The following is a 12,665-nucleotide window of genomic DNA, read 5'->3' as shown; positions in this document are numbered from 1 at the left end:
TATAAATGTTTAATGTAAGTCTCATAACAGCATGTCATAAAAGCTTTATAATGTTTAACTTATTAGCAGAGGTGTTTGCCATTACTCAAAAACTCTTTGAAAATGATTTGTATGTTCAATTCGCTCTCTACTGCCCTCAAGAAAAAGAGCAAAAAATGCTGGAAAGGAAAATAAGAACAGACCTTTAACCCCTTCCCACCAGAAGAATTTTTCGTTTTTCATTTTTCACTCTCTGCCTTCCAAACCCCATAATTTTTTATTGTACCATTCACAGAGCCAAATGAAAGCTTAATGTTTGCAGGACACATTGTTCTTCATAATGGTACCATTTATTATTCTGTACAATGTGCAGGAAAAGTGCATTTATGTGACTTTATTGGCATGCAGCCGAAATGACTTGTCACCTGTATTCTATGTTTCAGTATGATTTCGGGGATACCAAATTTATATAGTTTTATTTACATTTTAACCCCTGAAAAAAAATCCAAAACTGCGCAAAACAAAATTTTTTCTTAAAGTCATCATAATCTGACAATTGTAACTTTTTAATATTTCCATATACGGAAATGTATAGGGCGTCTTTTTTTGCAGGGCCAGGTGTACTTCTAGATATACCATTTTGGGGAATGTCTATTGCTTTGATAACTTTTTATTAAAATTTTTATGCAGATTGCAAAATACCAGCATTTGTATGACAGGCTGCATAAAGTAGCCTGTCATACAAATGAATGTGAGACAAGTCTGGGAGCCGTCAAAAGATTCTTGGCTGTCATAGCAACAGAACTTTGGCCTGGGACCCATGTGCTGCCGGCAATATGGCGCCTCGGTCAGCTTTGACTAAGGTGTCGGAGTCCTTAATGCACTGATCACGGACATTAGCACCGGGTCTCTGCTGTATAATGCTGCTCCTGAGCAGCCGCCATATTTAAACACTGACATCTGGGAAAAGGCTAAAGGCAGTCTGTTCCCAGGCTAAAGCATATTAAACCAACAACACAGTTATGTAGGTAAGGCTCACATGAATTTAATGCTTTTTTCCAATGAAAATTTGTCCCGCTGTTGACCAGATATTAATTTATTGCACAATATACAAATGAGCAATCTGGAGCACCAAGGACGGCTCTGTTGCTCCAATCTGCTCTACTATGCCCTCCTACCACTTTTCCCTTCTTTTGAGTAACAGGGCCAGTGAGCTATGCTGAAATCTTGTCTGGCTCTTTGTTTTCTTTTGCCTCAGTATTTTAGAGCATGGTGGGGCATAGCAGTTTGGAGTAATGGAGCTGCCCTCTGTGCTCCAGACTACTCACTTGCATATTGTGAAATAAATGGATATCTCAGCAACTAAGGTGCAAATTTTCATGGGGTGTTAAATTCAGGTGCGCCTGACCTATCTATGTTTCTGATTTAATATGCTTCACCCTACTGAAAACCTCCCTTTCACATGAAATACTACTGCAATACCACATGCAGCCCATGGTGCTGTTTCTATTTTCAACCTTTAATTAAATCCTTTCAATCCTTTTAATAATATTGATCTTAAGGCTAAGGCCCCACACTGAGAGCTGCAGCCAAAAAGTGCTGTGAAAAAAACTGCGGCGGAAACACATTGCGGTTCCTCTCGCAGAACTTCTCACAGAAAGTCCACATAGTTTTCCTCTGTGGACTTTCTGCTTCCATTATACCTATATGGAAACTGCCAGTGTTACCATAGGTATAATTGACATGGTGTGATTTGCAAAAACGCTGCATTTCCGTTGCGGATTATTTTCTGCAGTGTGTGAATGGGATTAGCCAGAATCCCAATTACTTTGCAGGGAGTACGTTACGTGGGGCCCTGGCATAAAACTCCCAAAAATCATATTATACTAATTGCATTATTTTATCATAAAATCATTAAAGGGGCTCTATCAGCAAAATCATGCTGATAGAGCCCCACATATGCGTGAATAGCCTTTAAAAAGGCTATTCAGGCACTGTAAAAGTTAAATTAAACTACCCCCCCGTTTTAAAATAATAACTTATATAAGAATGTTCTCTACTTATGGAACGTGCACCCTGGGCGGCCTTCAGGCTGCGCCGTCTTCTTCTTCCCCGCCTCTTCTTCCTCTGACGTCTTTGGGTCCCGTCCTCCTCCGGCGCTTGCTCGCGGACACTGATAAAAAAAATAGCCCGGGCGCATGCGCAGTAGCACGCGGCTTCTACTACGGCTACTGCGCATGCGCCCGGGTTATATTTTTTTATCAGTGTCCGCGAGCAAGCGCCGGAGGAGGACGGGACCCGAAGACATCAGAGGAAGAAGAGGCGGGGAAGAAGATGAAGACACACCCTGAATGCCCGCCCAGCGTGCACGTTCCGTAAGTAAATCACATTCTTTTTTAAGTTATTATTTTAAAACGGGGGGATAGTTTAATTTAACATTTACAGTGCCTGAATAGCCTTTTTAAAGGCTATGCACGCATATGTGGGGCTCTATCAGCATGATTTTGCTGATAGAGCCCCTTTAATATGAGAGCATCCAAGACCCCTGCCAAAATGTAGCATTGCACGCAACTCTCTTCTCTTTACCATAGTTGGATGTCCTAATTGGGGGGTGCTCTCAGTGATGATCATATGGCTTAACAGGGCATATAAATGAGTGTTAACTGACTGAGACAAAGTAAGTTATCCACTATTAGCTATCTCTGATAATCTGATTAAAATTAATGGAGCAATATACGTGCTGCCCAACCACCGGATGGAGGACAAAAAGTCCCCGTCCCTAAGCAGTGATGGTCACCCTCAGTGATCAGCAAGTTATCTCTTATCGATACAGCAAAACTTGCTCTGGGGGAGAATCTGCAAAAGTAGCGACATACAGAAGGATTTGAGCAACACTACACCCATAGAAGATCTGTGGTTAGTTCTTCAAGATGTTTGGAACAACCTTCCTGCTGAGTTCCTTCAAAAACTGTCTGCCAGTGTACCTAAAAGAACTGATGCTTTTTTTTGAAGGCAAATGATGGTCACACCAAATGTTGATCTGATTTAGATTTCTCTTTTTTTTCCATTTACTATGAAATTTCTAATTGAGAAAAATAACCTATGGCTATGTGACCAACAGATATGACACCGCCTGAGAAGAACAAATGGAGCCCTTCATGAAAGAAAGCAGCCATGTATCCTAATCCTGGATATCCCTTATAAGCACTTTAAGGATGAGACTAAGGAATGTTTTAAAGGGTACATATGATATCCTCCACAAGTTTACCCACAATATCTAAAAGGAAACATCATGACACCAGTTTTGGTAGAAAGGTTGTAGAAAGCAACATTTTATTCTTTACATGCATACATGTAGTATTGCTACCTTTATTGAGGAGCCCAGCCCAAATAGTGGCACATCCAGCAGACCATGTCACCAGCCAGGTTGTGTGTCTGAAGCTGCTTTCTCCACCTACTACATTCCCAGCTGATCACCTGTCCAATGCACAGGCTTCTCTGTTTCATGCTGAGTTGTACGTATCAGTCACTGGTCACCTGTAACTCTTGCCCGAGATGGACATGTCACCCAGCTGTATCCTCCCACAGCTGGCAGGCACTAAAGGAGACATTTGAAATATTGCACTAAAAAATGGTGAGTGTGATCACAGAGAATAACTAAACTGCACTGTGAAAGTCTAGCAGTGCACAAGAATGTTTAAGCAAGGAAAAGTTTAACCTGGAGACCAAAACAACCCCCTTAAGCACTCGAAGGACAAGACTGAGGAATGTGTCTCTCGAGGTAACAATAATTGAAAATCCTGTGACATAACTAAGTGGCTGCAATGTTTGCTTTGGAAATAGTATATGGGCAATGTAGAAAAAAGTGCTAAGCTTGCTGAATCTGGATTTCGGTCAAGTTGAATGTAGTTAATTAAAGAATATGGGGGATGTAAGGATATTGGCACGATTCAATAGATGATTTAACTTCCTTCATAGCCATAGTGTGAAATTTACTATGCAAGGGCTACCATTTTATGGATGTCACTTACTGCAAGCTACAGGCGAATCAGATGCAGAACATCAATGGTTATTTACATAAGTAATCTGTAACCTAATTTTCCTAAGAAAACCATGTGGACACTTGTACTATTTGGTACTAAACAATAACTTGAGTAGAGAGAAAACTTTACCTGAATTTTTACTATTGTCTAATATTTACTATTTGTTTCTTATTTTGGATGGATCACAGCAGATTATTTCCATTGCTGGAGTTGGAAAGTTTGCCATTAAGGGTAAAGCCCCAAGTAGCGGGTCACAGCAAAAAAGCGCAGTAACAAATCACGTTTTTTTCACACAGAGGTTTTCACAGAAAGTCTTTTTGCTTAAATTATACCTATAGTGAAACTGCCGGCATTTCCGTAGTTATAATTGGCATGCTGCAATTTCCAGAAGTGCAATGGTTTTGGCAATTGCAGGGTGTCTACTGTGCGTATTTTTCTGCAATGTGTGGATGTGATTAAGCAATGTGATGAATGTATAGCCTATGGATACTGGGGCCATTGATCCGCAGTAGTTATCACATGAATTATATACACAACCTCATCACTATAGTACTAGATCCAGCAGGGGATTTAGCATGTAAAGAATGCTCATCTTATCAGTTCATATAACTGCCTGCTCCCAGGCAATTTTCTGAAAATCCCAGCCAATCCCCTTGTCAGCAAGAAGAGATCTTTCTGCCTCTTACAGTCATGCTTTTATCTGTAGTGTGAACATTGTCTGGCTCAGGACATTATCCATGACCTTCATACTTGTCCTATGTGTACTTTCTGAGCAGAAAGAGCTAATTAAATGACATAGCACATTAATAAAGCGGCTAGTAATCTAGTTACACATAATTACATAAAGTTATTTTTGGCCTGTATTATGAAATATTGTACATATAATGTATTTATGTATTAATTGTTACGTATTTAGCGCCAACAGAGATTATGAACCGTGTGTCCAGTTACAAAAACAAAACTGCACTAACCCTCCATGTTCTGTTAGATCATATATATGGCAGATATATATATATATATATATATATATATATATATATATATATTTGGGGGTTCAGCTCACACAGTTGGGAACGGCAATGACACCATGCAGACAAGTAGTAGGAAAGTCCAGAGTGTTTTATTTGGGATTTCAGCATAAAACACTGTGCCAGCAAAGTAACAAAACAACAAAAACCTAAGCCTTGTCCGGCTCTGCCTATATAACAGGTTACCTCTCTGATCTAGAGCAGGTGGAGTCACCACATTAGCAGGTCAAAGTCCACACTATACCTGTTGGTCTCAAGAGTGTTTTCCTCACACACTCTGTGTGTGTATCAGGCCCATAACTGAGCTTCCTTCCCCAGTAAATAGCCCTAAGGAAGCTTCACCTGTGAATGCCCCGGACTCAGGGCAAAACCCGTGGTGGAGTAAGGGTGTGGGCTGGAAGGCTCCCACTACCAACCTGCCCTCCAGTCTAGAAAAGCCACCCCATAATATGGAACAAGAGCTCTAGCAGACTATGCTCTGCTAGAACATTATTGCTCTGGCTTTCCTTTATCTTGCCTGAACCAGGCGAGATATACACTCCGTCCACCACCTTACCGTACACTTTACCACAATATATATACCCGCACATTGATGAGGACATGAAAGGTCCTCTTTAATCTCTCCTCATAAGGGTCGGTTCATGTTTGCATATGTATTCCGTCCGGTTAGAATCCGCATGGAGACCCCCGAACAGAATACAATCACAATTGCAAGCGCTGTGCTCTAAAAGCACACACACCTCATAGACTATAATGGGGTGAGTGTGCTTGCCGCACACTGCCCGCACGAATCATTCGTACAGGCAGTGCGTGGCAAGCACACGGACCCCATTATAGTCTATGAGGTCTGTGTGCTTTAACTGCACAGCGCTTACAGTTGCGTTGGTATACCGTTTGGGGGGTCCTCATGTAGACTCCCCCAGACGGAATCCAAACACTAATGTGAACAAGGGGTAACTGAGGTCCTTCATGCCCTTATCAATTTTGTTTCCATCCATTAAACCTTTTACAAGTCTAGGACACCCTTTCTAGGAACTGATCACCAGAACTAAACTGTATATTCCAGATGAAGTCACAGCAATACCTTATAAAGTGTTGATATTACCGTATTTTTCGGACTATAAGACGCACTTTTTTTCCCCCAAATTTGGGGGGAAAAGAAGGGTGCGTCTTATAGGCCGAATGTGGCGCCTGGCACCCGCTCTAATAGAGAGGCGGATGTCGGCAAGGGATAGACGCCTGGGCCTGAGACATCGCTGCGCTCCTCTGCCCTGCATGAAGCCAGCAGCGGCAGCGGCGATGCTATTCCGCTCCTCTGTCCCCCCGCCGCTGGCTTCATGCAGGGCAGAGGAGCGCAGCGATGTCTCAGGCCCCGGCACCTGTGCTGGCGTCTATCCCTTGCCGGCATCCGCCTCTCTAGTACAGCGGATGCCGGGTCAGTATCGGTGGCCCCTTCTCCCCCGGGGCCGGTCCCCACCGGCCCCATACCTGTGAAGTATCAGGTCGGCTCCTGCGCGGCGATATCACAGGAGCCGACCTGTTCGGGTGACAGCCGGGAGCCTAATGAGGCTCCCAGGCCTGTCACTGCTGTATTAGTATTGCGGCTGGTCTCTATGACCAGCCGTAATACTAATATACAGAATGTCCCATAGACGGCAATACAGTTGTATTGCCGTCTATGGGACTTGCAATCAAGTGACCGCAGGCTCAAGCCCCCGGGGGGGAATAAAATAGTAAAAAAAAAAAAAGCTTTAAAAATATATAATAAAAATATGAAATAAATAAAAGTTCTAAATCACCTCCTGTCTCTAGAATATATATATAAAAGTAGAAAATCATATATCATGAACCACCGGGTTTTTTTTCAATACAAGGTGATCTAAGCAATAGATATTCCCCAAAATGGTATAACTAAAAAGTACATCTGGCCCCGCAAAAAAAAACACTCTATGCGTCCCCGTACAGCTGCAGGGTCACCTGTCAATGTGGCCTTGCAGCTGTTGCAAAACTACAACTCCCATATATTAAATATTTTACCAGTTTTTGCTTCAAAATTTTTTTTCCCTATTTTCCTCCTCGTCTTATAGTCCAGTGCATCTTATAGTCCGAAAAATACGGTATATCCCTCTCCTGTGAGTCTATACCCCGTTAATACATGACAATATCCTGCTGGCCTTAGAATCAGCTGATAGACATTGCATGCTGTAATTTAATCTATGATTTACAAGAACACCCAGGTCCTTCTCCACCAGTGACTCTCTCAGCTTTACTCCTAGGACATATGTTGCAGGCAGATTAGTTTTACCCAAATGCATAAATTTACATTTATCCACATTGAACTTCATTTGCCATGTGGATGCCCAAACACTCAGTCTGTCCAAGTCTGCTTGTAACCTATGTATATTCTCTATAGGCTGCACAGTACTACATAGCTTTGTGTCATCTGCAAAAATAGAGACAATGTTATTAATCCCATCAGCTATATCATTAATAAAGAAGTTAAATAACAACCCTGGGGTACACCACTTATAATAGGGGAACAGTCTGAGCTGCTGTCATTGACCACTCTCTGGATACAATTCTTTAACCAGTTTTCAGTCTAATTACAAACTATATATTTCCAACATGATGGAACTGATTTTATCCATTAAATGTCTATGAGGGACAGTGTCAAATCCACAGCATTCCATCTTTCCAGACTTCTACTTACCTTATCATAAAAGCAAATCAGGATAGTTTGACAACTTCTGTCCTAAGTAAAACCATGCTGTCTGTCACTTATAATATTATGTATATTGAAATACTCTTGTATATAGCTGCTTAAGAGCCGCTCAGAGTTTCCCCACAATGGATATTAATGGGAGTCTATCATTAGAAATAACCTTTTGAAGTAATGGCACATTGGAATAGCCTTTATAAAGACTATTCTACTCCTACCTTCCATTTACTTCTGCTCCTCCCCCCCCCATTTCTGTGATATGAAAATTAAGCTGAAGCCAAAATGGCAGAGCTGACTGCGCATACACGGAATTTCAACCACATATAGCGCAGTGTCGGATGCCTACGCAAGGCAGAAGATCTGGAGAAGATGAAGAGAGGAGTGAAGGGAATGAACTAGAGGGGCAGCGAGAGGTGATGACTCGGGTGTGCTCAGAGCACAAGGGGAACACCGCCTGCACTTCTTGAGCTTCATTTGCATATCACTTTTACTGAAACAGTGTATTCAGTCCGGGGAAGGGGGATGCGTCTTTTGAGCATCCGCCTCAGGCAGCAGAGAGGCTAGGTTCACCACTCTTTGTTCCCTATTAGTCTACATTTTGCTATATAATTACTCAATGTACATTTAAATGTCTCCCACAACCTCTGTATCACTATTTGACAACAACTGTTCCCAATCTATATTCTGAAGTGCATCCCGTAACCTGGGAATATTGGCCTTGTTAAAATTAAGAGATTTTGCCCTCCCAACCTTTGTTGTTTCGTTGATGTCTTGTGGCGGAAGTCCCTACCACATGTGACCACGAGTCCAATCAGCAGCTTCAACAGAAAGGATGTGGGACGTCACAGCCAGCGAGGAATTTCACTTGAAGCAGACAGCTGAGCAGCAGGACCAGATCATGTTGGGAGGACTCTGGAGCAGCGGGGACAGGTAAGTATGATTTTTTTTTCACCTCCCCGGCCTATTTAAAAAATAATTTTGCCAGACAACCTATTTAAGGTACCTCCATCTACCATTTATCCTGTGTAACAAACTTTCCATAAGATTTCCATGTACTGTACTACTGCTAATCATAGAGCTAGAAACTTTCAACAACAAAACGTAGACTTTACTAGGCACAAAGCTGCGAACCCAGAGATAGCAGGTGTTAAAAGATATTCCCAGGAGCCAGCTTACTTACTAAGGGCTGTCTAAAGTGGATGTGCTTAAACTTGATCTGCGTTACTATTATAACGCCAAAGTACATTTGCAGACAGCATGATTAGCAGTCACCAGTGCAGAAGAGGAAAAAATCTGCCACTGACTCCTATTGTAAAAAATAGGAGGAAGAGTTGGGTGTTTTTTAGGCTAAGGCCCCACTGTGCGGAAATGCAGCTTTTTTTGTTGCAGATTTTGTTGCGGCTTTTTTGAGCCAAAGCCAGGAGTGGTTATAATTATAGAAATATATAGAAAGCTCATATACTTCTAACTTCTGCTCAATCTAGTCCTGGCTTTGGCTAAAAAAAAAAAAACACAACTAAATCTGCAACAAAAAAGCTGTATTTCCACAATGTGGGGCCCCAGCCTGTAAACAGAAAGTTTGCGGAGCTTTCCTCCACTGACTTTCTGTAACAATTATATCTATAGGGAAACCGCCGATGTTTCTGTAGATACAATTGGCATGCTGCAATTTCCAAAACCACACCCGTTTTGGAAATCGGGGGCCTATCTGCGCCGTGGTGTTTACTGCAAAGTGGGCAAGAAACTTATTAGAATCCCATCCACTTTGCCTGTACTGTAAAATGCCGTGATTTTTCCCAAACAAACAACCCGAGGGGACTTATAACCTAAAGACCACTGCTGGAAATGAAGGGGGTCGAATATTTTTTTATGTTTATAGAATCCTCAGCAGTAGGATTAGCTGATAAAAAAAAAAAAAACAATAATCGAAACAATCCTTTAAAGCATTCCTATTTTTTGTACAGTAAAGTTGGTAGTATTGGTAGTAAGTATGGCATAGCCTACACAGGTGCCCCCAGGACAGTGACAGATATACCCCATGAGTGCCAGCCACACTGCCTCACATTAGTTCACTCCACAGTGCACCAATAAGTACCAGCTATAATTCCCAGCATAAGTCCTTTCCCCTATGAATCCCCGGCCCCAATCATATCCATCCTGAACAGCAGCCACAGCGCCCCCATCAAGTTTATGTCACAGCAATTAAAGAAAAAGCTGTTCCTGTAGTGACAGCTCTTTCTGATCATGAAGATACCTGCATTACTTTTAGATCATACTAGTATTATGCTCTGTCTGTATCTCTCTACCATAGGTTACTTGCACACAAATGTGTGCTTGTGCCAGGTCTGTGGTTGAACAGCATGTAGGGCACATAAATTATATCAGTGTGCTGCACACGCCTCAATGGAACCATCCATTACTATCAGTGAGTCCAGACCGCAAAGCAAACATATATTCTGTTATCATGGATGCTTTCAATCGCCTAGATTCCCAGGGATGTTCAAAGATGTTGCCAATAACCCTAATAGAACATCATTTCAGCATTTCACCCTGTAACAGCATCAGATCTGTGGACTGTTCTCATTTACTTCTAAGTGATATCTGCACATTGTATAAACATATTAGTACATGGCTGCGGTATGGCTACTTATAGAGGTATTGTGTTAAGTTGAAGTTAAAGGCAGCACGGTGGCTCAGTGGTTAGCACTGTAGCCTTGCAGCGTTGGAGTCCTTGGTTCAAATCCTGCCAAGGGCAACATCTGCAAGGAGTTTGTATGTTCTCCCCATGTTTGCATGGGTTTTCTCCCACACACCAAAGACATACTGATGGAGACTGTGAGCCCTATATGGGACAGTGACTGACAATATCTGTAAAGCGCTGCGGAATATAATGGTGCTATATAAGCAAGCATAATAAATAAATAATAATAAGTTAACCTGCTGGGATCCCCTGCTGATGATGAGAATAGGAGTCCTGTGCCCCATCTGAATCAAATTTCAGGTTTAGCCTGAGCACTACAGCTCCACTCATTCTTTATAGGAGGGATGGAAATAGTCTCACAGAAGTGAATAGAATAGTTGACCATCAGTTCCATTCATTTGTGGGTCCTGGGGACCTGCATATTTTGAGGTTTTCTGCATTATGGCTGCCATTCAGTAACTGTACGAATAAAAGCAAATACCCAGTAGTTTGCAGTTGATGCACACAGCATTGGTGGACAGTGTCATTCAGTGCCTCACCTAATTTGGACTGAACTAGAGCTATGTGTTGAAAGCATACCAAAACTTTTAGTTTTCTGGTATATGTGTCATTTTCAGCTTTCATATAACACCAGGATTATAGTTCTACCTGTATTATTATGTATAATAATACGTACTCATTATTGGCACATTTATATAGAGCTGTAGCGGCTCCCAGTCCATTTGTGTTTTCAACCAATGATATCTCTGGAAAGAACACAGGTAGAACTCCAACAACCTCATCTTTCATATGACAACAGAACCACTGTTCTGAGAAATACAATGCCTAGATATAAGTGTTTGAAGTGATCCACAGCCTCAACTTTCCTACATTATACAAGAGCCTCCGCATCTGTATTCCTTTGAGAAACAGTACATAAAAAAGTAGTACATATATAGTACATACAAAAACTTGCAATTGTTGGAAGAGGTAAAAGGTCCCCTCTAAATTTAGGGATGCTTTGAACACAAACTATATCCACAAAATTACAAAAATTGTGTACAATTTATTGAAAGTTGAAAAATACAAAATTTATGAATTTGTGTTTTACTAAACATCATTGCTCTGCGCAATGTTCTATATAGTCCCATACCTATCGTTATTTTTAAACAATCAACTATTAATTTATTATTAGCTCATTTTCTCTCATTTATGTCACAATTCACATATCAGGATTTTTTAATTTCTGCCATAAGCAAATTTAAATAATGTAATACAGAGATATCATATCATGAATGTACCAACTAACATTCTGATCGGTCACTTAACAGTGCATTTTGCTATCCTATTGTAATGTCCTTCAAAACTTCAACCATGAAATATTAGATATCAACTAATGTTATATTTGTACCCTTCGTTTTCTGTACAACCAATAACAGTTATATTAACACGCTAACATTCAGCTGTAAAAATGAAATATGTATCACATGGAAAACCAGTGTAAATCCAATCTAAATGATGTCGGCTAGATCCAGCTGCCTATTTTCATTCATAAGACTGCACACAGCACACGTGATCCAGTACATGGATGCTGCCTGCATCTCTCACACTCCTGTGTCCTAGTATTTCCTCCATCAGCCAGCATGTTAACCCACAGCCAACAAGAAGAGCAATGTCTAACAAAAGAGAATAGCCTTGTACTTACAGAGCAGCAGCCAGTCAGTGCTCTCTCTTCCTCCCAAGGGCAGGGGCTGAGAGGAAGTCACACATCCAGTGGCACAGAGCAGTGCTCTTAGGCAGCTGCACAGCTGGAGTAGTGACACTGCAGGATCCTGCACTACATCCAGATTGTGTGCAAGCTTGCTCCCTTCACAGCACACTGAAACCCCTTCATATCATTTTACCATATAAGGAGACAAACGCATCCCACTCTCGCACTCTTTTACTCTGCAGCTGGCATCCAACACTTTCTCTTTCCAGAGGTTGTGGCTTTTTTCATTTTACAGATAAATGTCTTTGTTAGAATGTTTCCTGCAATCATACCGACTTGTTTCCCTTCTAACCTACTACATTAAATGGTTCCCAATGAAATATCCCATCAAACTCAGCACAGATCTTTCATCCAGGATCCACATGAGTTGCCAGGTCAGTAGCCAGATCTACAAGTACCTGTCAGTCATCGACGTCTACAACGATTATAATAGTAATATATTAGG

General features: G+C 41.5%; 1 protein-coding gene across 1 annotated transcript in view; it reads right to left on the bottom strand.

Annotated features, from left to right (window-relative positions):
- FHL2 (four and a half LIM domains 2) overlaps nucleotides 1–12,351 on the bottom strand; it is a 42,249-nt gene extending 29,898 nt beyond the window's left edge. The window contains exon 1 of the mRNA XM_075265087.1: nucleotides 12,155–12,351. The gene's annotated coding sequence lies outside the window, so the exon portion shown is untranslated. The remainder of the gene's footprint in view (nucleotides 1–12,154) is intronic.
- Between the last annotated feature and the right edge of the window lie 314 nt (nucleotides 12,352–12,665).

Source organism: Leptodactylus fuscus, chromosome 2 (assembly GCF_031893055.1).
Source record: "Leptodactylus fuscus isolate aLepFus1 chromosome 2, aLepFus1.hap2, whole genome shotgun sequence".
Classification (NCBI taxonomy): Eukaryota; Metazoa; Chordata; class Amphibia; order Anura; family Leptodactylidae; genus Leptodactylus; species Leptodactylus fuscus.
This window is presented reverse-complemented; position numbering and strand designations above follow the sequence as displayed.